Raw genomic sequence first — 13,213 nt, forward strand, 5'->3', positions numbered from 1 at the left:
ATGTATTCCAATTCGCGAGTACTGTATAATTGCAGAAAAGGATCATGTGGGAATTGAAGAGGTGCAAGACAACAAAGGTATATCCAGAAGTTAGCATTAATACTTTGTGGACAAGTTGTACATTAATGTATTCCTTCAACAAGTTGACTGGTGTCCGCAAGCTGGAAAATGCATAGTGTCGAGTTGCATTTAGTTTTAGTTCTCGCATGACAAAAGAGAGTGGAGCTGTATGCAAATATCACAAAACGGTCAGAAAACTGTCCGTAATTAATAATTAAGTAATTCAAGCATATGAATTACTTAATACACTGTTAGAAATCTTGTATAGTCAGGCAGGCATTAATTTCTCGGTATTATAAAGTTACTACATCCTTAGAAATGGGGTTACGATTCTAACCAAAGTGTAAACGTATGTATATGACTCTACCGCAGCGGTTATGAATTTGTCATCAACTGGTTATAAATTTATTAGCTCTCTGGTGACAATTTAATACCAAGTCTGTGAAACTTGATAATTAGCGGTGACAATTGTAACCAGTCGATGACCAATTTATAAAGTTACATAGGTACATATGTTTACTTTTTGGTTATGATAGTAAGCCCATTTAAATATAAGACTGTCCTGATTCCTATGAAATTACATACGTACCTACACCCATCGATAAGAATATGATTCCAACATGGTAAAACTTTAATACCGAGCTATTACTTGCATACACAGTATTACCGCTTGGTATTACTTTAATACTGGATTTCTAAATGTGCAGTTTAAAATTGTAGACGAACTTATGTAAAGCGTTCCCATGACGACGATCCACATCACGGTGAACCACGACACGGTTGACATCCAGGTTGTAAGGGTTAGGAAGATGATTGTTGTAATTATGTGCTCATTAAGTCCATAAAATTTTGGGAGGAGTTGCCTCGAGTGCATGGGATGGTCGGGTGAGACGATGTAGAAAACCAGGGTGGGAAGTGCGAGCAATAAGTGTACGATTATTGCGAGGAAAACGACCACGTTCATGATTGAGGTGATTTTTTGCAACTTCTTTTGTGCGATGGGTTTCATCCATTTTGCTTTAGGTTGTAGAAAAAATATTAAAATAGCATAGGTTATATTATGAAATCTACCTTAGGAACCGTCCATAAATTATGTCACCGATTTTCAGAAACATTATCCATTTTTTGACATTTTAAGAATGTCCAACCCTATCCGCTTTTTGGACTTTCAGAAATATCAGATCCAACCCGGTTGTTTATTAAGGGGTGAAACCCCTTTATAAGATTGATATGTCCGTCCGTCCGTCCGTCTGTCTGTCCGTCCGTCTGTCTGTCCGTCCGTCTGTCCGTCTGTCTGCGCGATAACTCAAGAACGGTTTAACGTATTGACTTGAAGTTTTGAACATAAATACTTAATATAAAAACAAAGGTCAAGTTCGGAGATGGGCACTGTAGGTCACACCCTTCAAGGTCAAAAGGTCACCAAAAGGTCACGTAGGGGTCAAATTGCACATACATGTATGTCAATTTTAACTGATATTTAACCCCGAATTCAATAGTGACCTCCGTTTTGACCTCAAAGAACAGTTAAACGACTGTTAAATGACTGTTTGTTCACTGTTAACTGACACCAAATGTTAAATTTGATACATGTGTCACCTAAAAAATATAATAAAGTTCTCGGTTTCACCCCTTCGTTACATGCGTTTAACGGTTTATTTTATTGTCAATTCAATTGACAATTGTCATTAAAAAATACCCGATCCAACCAGGTCGGATCACGCAACAAGATATTGGGATCCGACTCAACTCTGATTCGAATGGATATGTGCGGATTACTATTCGTAATGAATACCCTCAGTAAAAAAATTGTTATTGAAGATGTTACTATTGTACACACAAACTTCATTAACAAGCCTCAACTTACCCATGAATCTCGGAAAGTAGTAGAGTAGCCGATTTAGCCCGATGTAGAAATCTTCATGTTGCACATGGTAATTGACAAACATGCCAAATATCAGGATTGTCACGCAACTAGAGCTATACGCCGTGTAGAAGTGAGGATCTTCATTTTCTGCCAGCCAGAGCCGTAAGGTCGGAATCCAGACGCAGATTAATGCGAAATGGAAATAAAATACGGATGCTCGGAAAAACTTTTTCCGCGACTTTTCTGTCGAATAGAATCCTCGCGGTCCCATGTATACACTCATGGCCATAGGGCGGATATGTATGTACTTAAATTCCTCAAAATATGTATGTAATATGTGCTTAAAAAACACGAAAATATGCACATAAAAAATATTTTTCAATTGCAATTTTCTACTGTATTTATATTTAATTGTCCAGACCTTTTAAATTGTTAGCACCCTTATCAACGAAGTATTAAATATTTCATTTTAATCTTCAGCTAATGACCCATAAAGCGACATTAGTTATATTTAGAGGTTTTCAGGGGTAATTTTTTGACTTGAAAAATGGGGCAAACTGGATTTGCTAATCGTTCACATGAATTGAACACCACTATCATTACTTTAACTACTCAATAAAGAGAAATATTTTCACATAAAAAACCTTGAAATGTATTAAAATATGTATTTTTGGAAAAAGGCTCGATTATGTAGAAAAATATGTGCATGTACGAAAAAAAACCTCAAAATATGTATGAAAATATGTATATGTACGAAAACCCTAAAATATGGAAAATATGGAAAACCATGTTTGAATTTTTGAGATCACGCTTCGATGGGATGTCAGTATACAAAGTTTTAGTACGATCTGATTTGATATGAAAAAGTTAGAAATACATACATATCCGCCCTCTGATTATTATATAAAAAGTGTGAACAAATTTTACTAATGAAACAATTTAATTTCTTGTCCTCAAGATAACAATAGCTAATCGGCACCAGATTTTGAAACGCTACCACCTCCATCCTCGTCGACATCAACTTATCGGCCACTGGAGCCAAAAGTTGCCGGCAGTTTGTCTGCACTTGCGTTTAATTTAAATGTGAAATGTCACACGTTCTAAGACCAGAGCGATTGTTGTCTATGACGGCATCACTTTCACATCGAGTTGTATATGCACCGCAATCGACCCCTTATTCAATTACCTATTAAATATTTTTTTAATTGATTAAATTTACCCTAAATTTTTTGTTGTTTATATCTTCCTCGATAATGTTAACAGCGCTCTAAAAGTTCCCGTAACAATTGCTCGCAGGAACTTGAGAGCCGTCAGCTCTCTAAAGGTCATCGTTCCCTTGAGCCCGATCGCCAATGGTTTCAGCGACTTTCGAAATTTGTTGAACACCTTCTTCCCCAGCGTGTCTCGTACTTTCACTGCCTCCCAAGATTTCAACGTTTTGATCGAGTAAGAGTGAAACATTCCGCTAACTTGAAGCGTTGTTGCCCATGTTATTTGCACAAAGATTGACCACACGGCCAAGTAAATCTAAGTTGTGTAAAATTATGTAAAACTAAATGAATAATATACATAAATACGTATAAATACAATTAAGCAATTAACGCAGACACTGGTAACTCGAAAAATCCGTCCGTTTTACAAAATAAACCCACCAACGTTACCAAAATAATGAGACAGATGTCCTTCCTTTAAATAAGTTTACAAAAGTTTGTAAGATATTTCCATTAGAAATATTAGTAGTCAAGGTTTTGTATGATTACAGAATTTACGGATTTTACAATCTTACCAAGCCCTGCGTGACTTGACTCAATACACAAGCTACATACATACCTTTGTTGGCCCATCCAGCGAAACCCAGTTGGCGATGATGGCATAATTGCAGAACAGAATGATGTGAGAGCCAATTGTGTGTATAATCACAAGAGCCAGCCCGGACACCTCCATGAGAAGGTTGTGCAAAAGTTGGAATGTAACATACTCCCGAAGTAAATTACGGTGACTTCTTAAAGCCCGATAACTCAGGTGCGTAGCCGCGTTAATTTTCAATTCGCGCATTCCCAAAGCTATTGGAACTATGTAAGTATATACAAGTAAAATGTTTGTGAGATTTTGCTTCAAATTAAAAGTCTAAGCATCAGTCTGGCTTGGATTCATCCGACTTCATGCAGTTTGAAGGAAAATACACACTTACAATGCGATGGTGTGAAGTGTAACTCTCCGATCTGGTTGAAATTTTGAAATTATGTGGTTCATTTCAATACAAGCAACGTTTCTTGAGGCAGTTTGTGCGATGGTCAGAATTTGGGAGAATATTTGGGGTTAACGTTGAAAAATGTGCCATTTTTAGCACGGGAAGGGAATGGAAGTTGAGTTTGCTTCATCCCCCTGGTAAAAATCGCCCGTTTTTCAACTTTTCCCTCAAATATTTTGAGAAAATCTTACCATCGCACAAACTACCTGAAGAAACGTTGGTTGTATTGACATGGACCGCATAATTACGAAATTTCACTTCAATCGGAGGGTTACACATTACACCATCGCATAGTTAGAAATCCAGGATTAAAATCATACCAAGAGGTATTCACATATGTATGACTCTACGAAAATGATATTGATAAGTTATACGGTGTAATAATGGCTCGGTCTTCAAGTTTCGCAATATCAGTAGAAATTGTTTACTGAACGATATAATTTTAGTACCAGGAAGTCAGGTTAAAGAAAGCTTCTGTGTCTTGCTATTGAAAACCCATGCCATTGAAAACCCCGGGGGTTTCACCTGGGTTTTTGGGGTTGTCGCGCGTTTGGGGGCAACTGAGTCACAACCTCGTGTATTAGGTTCTGAATTCAATTGTTCTTTTAACAAGTCGACGCAACATGAACAACATTCCGAGTGGTTAACAAAACTTTGCATTAGTTTCAAAATTTCGAATTGGCAACAGGACGTATCAGGAATCCGTTGTAATGATAAACAGAAACTCATTATTCATATTATAATTTAGGTTTCGTTCAAATTTTTATGTCAAATGTGTTCTAACTTCGGTCTCCAAATTTAAGGCCACAATTACAAACGTCGAAGAGTTCAGTGGCGTACCAACGATGGTACACGGTGGTACCAAATACCAGGCCCGGGGCCCGCAGGGGCCCGGGCCAGGTCGCTCGCTTTACACTAGATATTATGGCCTTCTTGACAATTGACGATTTTACAAAAATATATATTTCTAGGGCTTAGAATGTAGGCTAATTATATTCATCAAAACCGTAATATTGAGTTTACAGATTTTGTATTGAGCGATTCTTTTAATTTTTGAGTACTTTTCCATGGGCCTGATACATTCTACGAGATAGATTCAATGATCAATACGTCGAGAATGTCCTTCTATTTTATTATAATTATTTAGCGTTGATTTAAATTAAATCCGAAACAAAATTCCACCTTCCTGACTGGTCGATCTTTGGAATTTGAAGTTGATCTCACTAGTCATTTGCGCAATATTACTGAAACGACGTGTTAATTAAACAATGGCAATATCACATTTTTTTAAATTGTAAGTTAATGTTTTTTCGAAACATTTGTATTTTTCCATAAATTTGTTCAAGAAAGTGAGACTTGCTAATAATTTAAATTTCAATGTAAACGCTGTTTGATAAGATTCATTGCAAACAAGAAGCAAGCGACTTCTTGAAAGAAAAGAAATAAAAATGTCTTCTTGTCTCACTTGCCAAAACTATAACTGTTGGACAATTAAACCTGGAAATGGATCGACAAGAACTCCACCCGAAATTTAACTGCTATTTGTGGTTTCTCTAACAAAGAAAAACTAAATCTGGTAAAATATGTTTTTATTTAAAATAATTTTGTATAATTGCCACGTTTCCATCCCAGATGAAAACATTAGAAATTATCAAATACTGGATTTTAATGGATTAGATGATGAATGAGATAAGTTTGAATTATATTTAAAAGTGTCGTTAAACCCATGAGAAACCAAGTCTATGAAAGCATATTTTTTTGAATTTTCGAAACTATTAAAGATTTAAAAGTTTTTACATATTTCACATTCAAAAGGTTCGGAAATATTGATTGAACAAATTCTGGGCATTTAATTTGAGGGAATTTCAAGATTATTCTAGAATAAATAACTCGGCGACAAAAATTTTGGGTCACAGCGAAATCAACAAATTTAGAGTGCCTGTTCCAATTTTAAGCTTTGTGCGATACTACTGTTCACGAGCTGTAATCGAACCGTTCGGCTAACCTACAGTGTGGACTCAATAAAATTGTAGTCGAGTTGAGTTAATTTTTCTAGTTCAGGAACCTTTCAAGCTAGTATTTGCAAGAATTTGAAATTATTGCAAATAGTAGCTAGTAAGGTTCCCTGAAGCCTGTATGAACATCAGAAATTCTGAATTTCAGATGTTCATAACTTGGCGTTTTCCTGGGCATATAATTAAACAGTGAAAAATTGTCGTAGAAATTCTGGTCGACCAGGACACCGAAAAAAATTGACATTTCTCCATGAAGTACATAGCTTGAAAAGCTCCCTCTGCTGGAAAAATTAAGTTAACTCGACTAAAATTTTATTGAGTCCACACTGGTTGCCCGAAAGGCTCGATTACAGCTCGTGAACAGTGCTATTGTGCGACTTTCAATTTGGCACATAAAGTTTACAGTTCTCGTAAAAAATACGTTTACGTGATTAGTCACAATTTTTGCAGAAATAATCCCCCTTTCGCAAATAATAAAAACTGTGACCTATGAAAATTTAGCATTTAATTTAAGAAAATCATTAAATTATTATTGACTAGTTAGCAAAAAAGGCAAAAATTGCTAATGATCGTTGCAAAGAGTAACGAAAATAACAAATTTTTATTCAAAATATTAAAATAATTCTTATCTTGGGACGAGAACGTTACAATTATTTCAAAACTAAGAATTCAAATAGGTAAAAGTTGGTTAAAAAATAATCGCATTTTTATGGCATCAAAAACTAAAAGGATGACGTTTTGCTCTCAAAAGCATTTTTAAAGACGTAACATTTAGTAAGGTTAAAACCTTAAAAATTTTACAAATTTTTAAATTTAAATATTCCAGATAAAAACTTTAAAATCAGCTTAAAGTACTATTTACAAGGTTATTTAGAGATTCTTTAGATGTCTGATTATTACGAGGCTTTAATTAATGCATGACTTTAACCTTACTCAATCAAATTTAAACAAAAAAGTTAGCAAATTTCCTGAAATCGTGTTTTTTATATCAAAATCAAATCAGCACGCGACAGAAGTGCATATATTTAAAGTGTTTAAATATGCAAAATTCATTCCAAAATTTACGAGAACCACGTTAAAGTTTATGTTTATGTATTTCTTGTTTCGATTGTTATTCCTAAATTTATAAGTTTTTAACTTCCCCATTAAAAAAAATTATGCAATTTATAATTATGTTAAGCTTTTATTCCAGAAAATAGACCTTAAAATGCTGAGCATATGACATAATTGATTTCCAGATTGATAGTAACCGGTTTAATGGGATATCCGATTGCTAAGCCGACATATGCGGTGTGGGGTTCAACAAAAATCTGATCGTTAAAAATGCAATCAGTTTTTTACTATTAACTTCTATAATAATAACAAATATATTGAACTTATGAAAAGGCCCGGTTCACAAGGCGTACCAGGCCCGACATTTTTGCGGTACGGCTCTGGAAGAGTTACATACATATTTACATAATTTCGAATTAGTAACAACATTACTAGTTCGTTTAAAAAATTCGAAATAAATAACGAATTCTATCTAAAGCTTTAGCTCTATGATTAGGGATACCTTAACATTCAAACCAAAATTCAATAATCGTGGAATACTAATACGGAAAATGCAATTAATTTGCAAAATTCAACGTATAGGAAAATTGGGGTCCAAAATCGAGGCAGCGGCCAAATTCTAGTCCAAAATAATTTTTTAACATTATTACGAGCCATATTAAAGCAAAGGTTTGGTCAAAACTTGAATTTCACAAAATTTGCAAAAAAATTCGCACATTTTGGCTTGTATCGCGAAAACTGCTGGTGGACCCCCCCTTTTTTATTGCAAATTCTTTATCTACACAAAATTACGCAAATTTTAAGCTATCAAACTCGAAAATCGTGGGAAGATGAAAAAAACACTATTTCATTGTATATATCTATCTTAATAATACGGAAAATGCAATTAATTTGCAAAATTCAACGTATAGGAAAATTGGGGTCCAAAATCGAGGCAGCGGCCAAATTCTAGTCCAAAATAATTTTTTAAAATTATTTCGAGCCATATTAAAGCAAAGGTTTGGTCAAAACTTGAATTTCTCAAAATTTGCAAAAAAATTCGCACATTTTGGCTTGTAACGCGAAAACTGCTGGTGGACCCCCCCCCTTTTTTATTGCGAATTCTTTGTCTACACAAAATTACGCAAATTTTAAGCTAACAAACTCGAAAATCGTTGGAAGATGAAAAAAAACACTATTTCATTGTATATATCTATCTTAAAAATGCAGCTTGTTAATTCATTTGTTAACTAATTAACTAATTAACTAACTAAATAATTAACTAATTAATTTGTAGAGTTGTTAGTCCTATTATTATATATTGTTGAATTTGGAAAACCCGACTCCCCATTGGTATTACTACCAAAACCCCAAGACCAATCAAAACCCCTAAAACCCGGATTCACATACTCGGCAAGCAGTAGCAACTTTGATACAGAGAAATAAATGCTTCCGTGACTATACCAGATTTCTAATCGTGTACAGCACTACATTCAGAAAAGCAAATATCTATTATTGCGTCACTCACATATATAAATTGTTCCGGACGCAACGAACCACAATATCGTATACCACGAGATGCAAGACACCCACGTCGTGATAGCTATGAAGGCCATAGTGCAGGTTGTGTTCTCATTAAGACCATATTTGTCTGGTAGTTGTTGCCTAGAATGGAGGGGATGATCGGGAGAAAATATGAACAACAGTGTCGTCGAAACTGGTAGCGTTAGGAGAATGCAAAATTGAAGAAGAAGAAACATATCCTGGATTGAGGTGTACATACCCAGCTGCTTTTTTCCACGACGTGTCATCCACATATCTGTGCACGCATACATTAATAGTATGAACATAATTTAGACACAAATTAGAATGCGAACTGAAATTAGTATGAAATTTGATTACACATATTCCTGAACTACATAAGTATGTTTAGTTCAGAAATAAAGAAATAAATACAGTTCAGGGATAAATATATACATAAATAAGCAGCATATCAATGTTTGTACCCATTTGGGTCCCGTACAATTAGGGTATTCACAACCGTTTTCGTATCGTACGTAAGATACATAGTTAATGAGAAAAATGGAGGAGTCAAGCTTGAAAAAATCGAAATCCGTTACCATTAGTAGCGCAATTTTCAACAACAAAATTTTACCATTGTTACCAAATGTACTTAGGAAGAGGCGTAACTTTTTTACAAGAAAAATACTACGGATACGAAGGAATCATGAATACCCTAAATACCGACATAATTTTAAACATACATAATCGGTTTAACCAACTTGTTAAAAATCTTACTCGTGAACCTCGGAATGTAGTATAAAATACGATTTATCACAACAAAAAAGTCATCCTGATGCGGGTATAAATTAATAAGAAGCAAGGAAATTAGCACAGTCGCACATAAAATTCCATAAGCCGAATAAAATTGATTGTTCGCCATTCCTCCTGCGTGTCTCCAAAAGTTTAAGGTCGGAATCCAGACGCATAATATGGAGAAAATTACGTACACAACGCAACAAAAAGCGTATTTTCTTCTCGATTTTTCCGTACAATAGAAATTATTTTTGGTTTCGTTAAAATATGCCCTGTGTGCGCCAACTTTTCTCGTCCAATTGGCCAGAATGGAGAGAAGTGTGTACGTTAAAGTGGAATATATTTTAAACACTGGGAAATGTTTCTAGAGTATTTCTGGTCACGAACTGATGGAAGACATTGAAATTTAGGCTGCTTAAACAACCTTTGTAACCTGGTTTTCCTCATTTTTTTTAACCTACACAAATGGGTATATAATTGCCACGTGGGGTGGGTAATCAGGTTAATAACGCGCTTAACAGACCGTAAATCTCATTTGAATATCTGCGGTAGATCTAATCTGTAGAAAATTAGTTGTAAATAATTCGATTAGGCCAAGGTGATAGTCTTTTTGTGCGCCAACGTAGTTATTAAAATTATGTATCGGAATTTGTAATTTAACTCATTTGACTCTGGCATTAATTTATAATGTCGAATATCAAGCGTCTTCATTAAGCTTACCTGACGGACGCATAGCAGGTATGTATAATACTTAATACACCGCAGGCAGATAATACTTTCTTGGTATTAAGGTTGCTACCGCTGGGTATTAAAATTGTACCTACCCGTAAAAATTTGGTACCTAAATGGTATACCTTTAATATCCAGCTATTACTTACTACAAGGGATTACTAGTCAATACCACTTTAGTAGAGTAATATACATCTGTATGGGAACCGCTTAGTGTTATTATTCTAATACTGGATTTCTAAGAGTGTACATTATTTAAGATATTATTCGGTTACTCACATATATAAATTGTCCCGGCCACAACGAACCACAAAATTGTGTACCACGAGATGCAAGATACCCACGTCGTCGTCGCTATGAAAACGATGGTGCAGATAATGTTCTCGTTAAGACCGTATTCTTCTGGGAGTAGTTGTCTGGAATGGAGGGGATGATCCGGGGAGAATATAAAGAACAGAGTTGTAGAAATTGGAAGGGTCAGCAGAACGCAAAATTGAAGAAGAAGCAGGATATCCTGGATTGAGGTGAACACTGCTAGCTGCTGTTTTCCACGACGTGTCATCCACGTGTCTGTCGGGAATTTTGACATGAGTTATAAATTATAATGCTACATAAGTGAAATTAAAAAATGTTTGGTTCATATTTCTGAGCTTTCTATGTATGTACGTATCTTTCAGAAATGTATGTACATACATATCTAAAATTAACTTATTTCACGGTACCCATAGAATCACGAATATGTAAAACTTAGTTGCATTTTCGTAAGGTTAAAATATGGTAATCGGTCAGATAACCTCTGATCTAAGAATTCCTTGTCCCTACTTTTTTTTAAAGAACGTTAAAATTTATGTGAAAAAATCTTACCCATGAACCTCGGAAAGTAGCATAAAATCCAATTTATCACAACGTAGAAGTCATCCTGAAGGGGGTAGAAGTTAAAAAGCAACCAGATAATTAGTACGGTCGCGCATAAAATTCCATACGCAGAATAAAATTGATTGTTCCCCATTCCTCCGCAGTATCGCCAGAGCTTTAGGGTGGGTATCCAAATGCAGAACCTGAAAATTACGTACAGAATGTTACAAGTAACAAACTTTCTTCTAGATTTTTGAGTACAGTAGAAATTAACTCCCTTCTCATTAAAGTATGCGCTATGTGCGCCTACTTTTCTTGTCCATTTTGCCAAAATGGAAAAAAGTTGGTGAGTAAAGGTGGAATACATTTTAAACAGGAACCAATTTTTGTAGGGTATGACCAGCCACGAACTGACCGAAATCATTGGAATTTTGGGGCTTTAAACGGATTTTGTAATCTGGTTTTTCGAAATTTTCTAAACCTAAATACATAATTGGCACGTGAGATTGGCAATTGGGTTATTGACCTAGCCGATTGTAAAGCTAATTTGAGTATCACGAGGATAATTTGCATATCTACTGTAGGTCTACTAATCTAATCCTAAGTTAGAGGGTGTTCCGGAAGTAATGCAACTTTGGTCAAATGCACATATAAACTGAACGAATGAATTTTTTAAAGCGAAGTTTTGGTCAGAAAGGGACCAAGGTTAAAGCTAATTAAGTTTTGCTTCCAATGGTCCGTACACCCCTTCCGTCAAATTTGGAGAAACTTTGGTTGGGCGCTTGCAATTAGTGCTTCGCCACTGTTTTTGTTTACCTTTTTTGAGATTTTTGACCACATGTGTTGAAATAAGTTCAACTTTTTGACAGGTTTTTCGTTTACAATATTTTTTCCTGGATAAAAACTAGAGTTGTTCAATAGGTCTTGTATTTGGCAAATTTAGGAACCTCACCCATGTTAATTGCATTTGATCCTTTTTAAGGAGGAACGGGATACTTTGGCTTAAATTTATTTTCCAGTTTTGCATAAATGGTTTTCTTGAAGGTGGGAGAGTTGTACTATGTGCAAATAAAAGCATTTTGATAATCTGAGCAGTAAATCGTCTTGTACAGGACGATCAATTTTGATTAATTTTGATTACTTCAGGTGAAGGATTTTTTCTGCCCTCCTGCTTGCTGCTTTTATTTTACTCTTTACTATATTTATAAGCTTATAGAACCTTCTAGGAATTGATGTCCAACTTCTAAGCTTTTAAATAATGTATGGTGTTCGGTGACAAGTTCAAGTACATCAGCGAATTTCGCTCCGACATTGCAAATTTCTGTTTGCACGAGGTTTATTACTTTCGGGGCTGTTACACGAATGGGCCGACCAGATATTTTTTGGCGATTATTATTTTTTTTGCAGCTCATACCTTAGTAGAACACAACAAATTGTCACTTTTGGAATTTGTTCTTTTTTAAAGTGAACACAGCTCAATTTCTTGGAGAGCGGAACCACTTTTTCGAGGTAGTGGCAGACGATGGTTGTGAGTTGCTTGGTGGCATTTGACATCATTTTGGAAAAGATAGAGGTATCGACTTCTGGTTTTCGGATTTTACTAGATAAATGTGTGGACTACAATATTTACCCAATTTCGAATTTGGGGCAAATTGATACCTTTGGATATATGCATTTTACCAAAGTTGCATTACTTCCGTAACACCCTCTGAATGGGATATAATTCGTTTCGATAAGCATTTTTAAATATTAAATATTTACATACTTGGATAGTAAAATTATGTGGCAAGACCTCTAGGAATATGAAATCTAACTTAAATGAGATATATGTAAAGCATGTCTTAGTTTTAGTAGTTCTGAAGTAATTTCCGAAATGAAAACGAAAATAGTGAATAGTTAATAATATAGTGGACTATTTATCTGAACTCATTAGATAATTATAATAAATGTGAAATACAAATTATTCTCTTTCAAATTTCCGACATGATTAGTAGGTTATGAACTATGTATATAAATGCATATTAATTATTTTAGTATTTTATAGGGAACATTGGTGTATATGTAAATGTTAACTATATTTGTGTCCAT

This window comes from Folsomia candida, unplaced genomic scaffold, assembly GCF_002217175.1.
Source record: "Folsomia candida strain VU population unplaced genomic scaffold, ASM221717v1 Fcan01_Sc034, whole genome shotgun sequence".
NCBI classification, from domain to species: domain Eukaryota; kingdom Metazoa; phylum Arthropoda; class Collembola; order Entomobryomorpha; family Isotomidae; genus Folsomia; species Folsomia candida.